The sequence below is a fragment of the Panthera leo genome, chromosome C2, assembly GCF_018350215.1.
Source record: "Panthera leo isolate Ple1 chromosome C2, P.leo_Ple1_pat1.1, whole genome shotgun sequence".
In the NCBI taxonomy this organism is placed as follows: domain Eukaryota; kingdom Metazoa; phylum Chordata; class Mammalia; order Carnivora; family Felidae; genus Panthera; species Panthera leo.
The window spans coordinates 17,040,093-17,045,110 of record NC_056687.1 but is presented as its reverse complement, the minus strand read 5'-3'; the positions used below and the strand labels follow the sequence as shown (position 1 = coordinate 17,045,110).

General features: G+C 39.2%; 1 non-coding gene across 1 annotated transcript; it reads left to right on the top strand.

Moving 5' to 3' along the window:
- The first annotated feature begins 277 nt into the window (after window positions 1-277).
- On the top strand, window positions 278-384 carry LOC122198986. The gene has a single exon (XR_006193271.1). It is a non-coding gene; the product is annotated as a U6 spliceosomal RNA (small nuclear RNA).
- The last annotated feature ends 4,634 nt before the right edge of the window (window positions 385-5,018 follow it).

The following is a 5,018-nucleotide window of genomic DNA, read 5'->3' as shown; positions in this document are numbered from 1 at the left end:
TTCTAATGCTGATGCTAATAACAGAGTCCACAAGGAACGGATAGGAATTCCTAGGAATAAGGTGTGCTCCTAAAGGTCTAGTAGAAGTTTCTTCCCGGTATTCCCCTGGCAAAAGGACGTAGGAGAGGGGATTCCCCCACAGCATTACAGGAATTTCCGCTACCTTCTCCCACAAGTACAGGGAAATAAGAAACTCCTAACAGTAATTCAGAGTACTTATGACTAACAAGAATATAAAAAACCCCTTGATTAAAAAAAAAGAAAAGAAAAAAAAAAAGTATTCCCTTCAGCAGCACATATACTAAAAGTGAAATGATACAGAGGAGGTTAGCAAGACCCCTGTACTAGGATGACGTCCAAATTCTCGAAGCATTCCATATTAAAAAAAAAAAAAAAAAAAAAAGACATTATGTCTTTGTATAACCAAGCCATAATGAGGACAAAACACATTTTTTTAAATGACCTAGGAAAAAAAATCCCTTGAATATATGTACTCTCATATTATCTAGCATCTATCTATATAATTTCACACTCCCAGAGAACAGAGACTGATTCATTCTCTTGTCTTCCTGGAGATATTAATGGCATCTTCTAATGTACTAAGGGTTAAGCAACTGAGATAGTCCTGAAAAGAAATTGCCTAAAGGAAACTACAGCAAATAGATTACTTGTTAAAGACACAAGGGCAATTTATAATAAATTATATTTTAAAGTGAATAATTCGGGGTGCATGGTGGCTCAGTCGGTTGAGCCTCCGACTTCGGCTCAGGTCATGATCTCACAGCTCGTGGGTTCGAGCCCCACGTGGGGCTCCGTGCTGACAGCTCAGAGCCTGGAGCCTGCTTCAGATTCTGTGTCTCCCTCTCTCTCTGCCCCTCTCCTGCTCATGTTCTTACATTCTCCCTCAAAAATAAATAAACATTAAAAAAACATTTAAAATAAATAAATAAAAAATAAAGTGAATGATTCAACTCTAATAAGACTATTTGTTAAATTGGTATTTAGTTTTTCTATCTTATATTTACTTGAAATACAACAGTATGTGAGAAATACACAGACAGAGATGTCATTAAATAGTATAATATTTCAAATTAAAAAAAAATCCCACACCTTGTATATTAACTAGCAGATTTTACTATCTAATACAAGAGGCCATATTTGACTATTACATATTTTTCAAATAGAATCATTTGCATGATAACTTTGCTTCTGAAATGATTGCATTATATAAAAACTAAAGATAATAAAGTGGCAAGTATTATAATCAATGAAATGCTTTCCAAAATATGCTTTAATAAGCACACACTAAGTATCCAGTATTGCAGCTTATTAAATGATAACTTGCACACGAACACATTGCAATGAAGTTTTTTGAGACAATCTCAAACAAATTCCAAAAAAGCAATATTTACATACTATGGTTCAGGGAATAGATATTAACACAAATGATCTGCCCGCAGGCCACTGTCTAGACCACAGGAAACCTGGTCAACAGCATATGGGACATCGCAAGGTGCAGACTCAGAAGTTTCCATAATGTCGTGGCCAACAGCTAGACACAGTGAGTCATGGCTGCAACAGTAACTGAACCCACAGTACACGGGCTGTTAAGCAGTATGGACCCAGCTTCAAACCCGATCAGGCCAAACTAACATCTTACAGCTTTAAAAAACAATTTATCCTTGAGCAATAAATCAGTGGAATTTAGAAAGCTTTGCTACAGCAAGAAAAGTATGGAAAATTAAAAAAAAAAAAAAAGCTTTCATGATTAATTTTAAAATAATGCTGTGGTCCTGCAAAGTGATTGGTTCTCAGCGAAATCAGGCTGAAGCCAATCATCACATGGCATTAATCTGGTCATAGGATTTGGTTCAGACGGGAAGGCATGTGACCCTACCAGCCAAAGGCATGTGAGAGAAATGTGTTTGGAAATACGGGGGAAATGTGTCTCATTATTGTTTTCTATGTCTCTCTCTCTCTCAGGAAAGCCACTGGGAGGTACATTCTCTCTTCTGCATGTTACCTTCGCCTAAATATTGGCCCAGAACTGGTACCACCATGAGAAAGAGGCCACCATATGGAGTAAGTCAGTGACAAGAGAATTTCAGAGAAGAGCTAGACCCAGAAGTTAAGGCCAACCCTAGACTCTTATTTGTGAGAACGAATTCATATTCCTTTGGTTGAAGTCTTTTTGTATTGGGCTGTTTTTTACTGAAACCAAAAATTATCCTAATAGAGAATCCATTTCCCCTCTACCTAAATGCATTCAATTAAATATCCATGCAAAAGCCCAGGACCTCACTTGACTTTATTCTTTTCAATACCCTCCTTTGTACCTCAGACCTTTCTTACATTTATTAATGTTTTTTTTTTTCAATATCCCAAACACTCCACCTGGATATTGTGATTTATTCGATTTTGTTAATAAAATGCCCATTGACCTGAAAGCGTCCTGAGATTGAATATGTTCAATATTCAAAAGATAAAAGAATAGATACATAAAAACTATTTTTCACATTTAAAGTTTTTTCACATTTTTCTTTGAGAGAGAGACAGAGAGAGAGAGCTGGGAAGGGGTAGAGGGAGAGGGAGAATATTAAGCGGGCTCCACCCTCCAGCATAGATCCCAACAAGGGGTTCGATCTCACAACAGTGAGATCGTGACTTGAGTCCACATCAAGAGTCAGACACTTAACCGACTGAACTGCACAGGCACCCCAAGTTGTTTCACATAATTTTTATCTATATTGACAGAAACAGAAGGCTATGGGAGGGGGGATTCTGAATGTAATTATTGAATCTACTTAATAAGGTGGGAAGTAGGGACCATTTTCTTTTTTTTTTTTAATTTTTTTAACGTTTATTTACTTTTGACAGAGAGAGAGAGAGAGAGAGAGAGAGAGAGCATGAGCAGGGGGAGGGGCAGAGAAAAAGGGAGACACAGAATTTCAAGCAGGCTCCAGGCTCTGAGCTGTCAGCACAGAGCCCGACACGGGGCTCGAACTCACAGACTGCGAGATCGTGACCTGAGCCAAAGTTGGACGCTCAACTGACTGAGCCACCCAGGCGCCCCGGGACCATTTTCAAACAATATATTTGTTAGTAGTTGCCATTTCTAAGAGGCAAATATCAAAATAGAATCCTTTCTTCACTGTGACTTCAAACTGAAGAGATCTATTAATTCGTCGATTCCTGTGATAGTTTCAGGCAGGAGTTGGTGAAAATGGAAGTAAAATAAAAACCGATACATAAACTGCCTCAGAGGAGTTTCTGTGGACTGAATGTACAGGGCCAGAGGTAAAGAGAATGAAACTTTGTGCTGTTTGTCTTCTGCTAACCCTGGCTGTCAGGGAGAGGAAGTATAGCATCACAGTGCGTTCCCCAACAGAATAGCAGAGCTGTTATTTCAAAGACTCATGGGTTCTTTCTCTTGCTAAAAGATGGAGACCAGACAGACCGATAACTTTCTGTTACTCAGGTCAGACTGCTGTTGAACAGAATGTGTTCATGATTTGTTCGTTTGTTTGCTGCGATCCGCAAAAGTAAACCAAGAGCTTGATTTTACAGGAAGGAAAACTAGAATTTAAGGGTTAGAAGCTGACAGGTAATTGAGAGGACAGAGGTAAATAAATGTGGACAGACTGGGGCCCAAGAAAGAGAGGTGGGAATGGGTGTTCAAGGACTGAAGATCCTTGTGGTGGGAAACCGTCTGGGTGGCTCAGTCGGTCAAGCATCTGCCTCTTAATTTCGGCTCAGGTTATGATCTCATGGTTGGTGAGTTCGAGCCTCCTGTGGGGAGCTGTGCACCTACAGAGCAGAGCCTGCTTGGGGTTCCCCCTTACTCGCATTCTCTCTCTCTCTCTCTCTCCCTCTCTCTCTTAATAAATAAACATAACAAATACTTGTGGTGGGAAATGGAAGATAAATAGGACCAGTGCATTAACTGTTCGGTGTTAATAATAGTTCCTTCCCTTCATCTTATTTTCATATTTTTGTTTTTAAATAATATACCCCATTACTCAATGTTTCAGTAAAACTCTGCCTCACAGGTCACCAATGTTTTTAAGCTACTCTCGGGACAAAAGCTTTGACGACAGTGTTCAGAAAGAGAAGAATATGCGGGCCCTGAAACCAAGGTTCAAAATAAATTAACCTATCATGGAGATGGGCGTGGAGAAAGCAAATATGCTGGAAAAACATGGAAAGAATAGGGAGATGTGCAGGGCGCCTGATGGCTCAGTCTGTTCAGCGTCTGACTCTTGATTCCCTCTTAGGTCACGATTTCACTTTTTGGGAGATCAAGCTCCACGTAAGCACTGTCAGTTCAGAGTCCCCTCGGGATTTTCTCTCTCCCCCTCCCCTCTCTTCCTACCCCTTCCCCTCTCCCCCTCTCTCTGTCCCTCTCTCTTTGTCTCTCAAAATAAATAAATAAACATTTAAAACAAAGGAACAGGGAAAGTTCCCCCTTGCGGATGAGGAGAAAAGTTTTGTCACTGGATGTTAGCTTAGAGTGACCACAGAAAATCAGAGGAGCTGCGAACACAGTGACATTTACGCAATAATGAGGGAGTGTAAAATACAGCCCAGCAGTGAGAAATAAGCCTTTTAAAATCAAGTATCCTAAAAGATACATAACTTACCTAAGTTTCCTTTTGGAAAGGAAACTAAGTTTTGGGTGTATATGTTTTTGATCACAAATATCAGTTTAGTTGACATAGTTTATTGGTCCAATTATATCTTGGTCTGTGTGTGTGTGTGTGTGTGTGTGTGTGTGTGTGTGTGTGAGTGTGTGTGTGTGTGTGTGCGTTTGACTGTATTATGTGTACAGGGAGTTTAAACTGAGGCCAAAGTAAAGATAAAAATGTGTCAAGTTAACTGCCTTCTGTGATGAAACTAAATGTATTTCAGTATACAATTCATATACATACACATAATGAATATATATATATATATAAATATATATAATACAATGATAATCTAACATAGCTCATTTACTCATCAAAGAGGCAATGGGAACT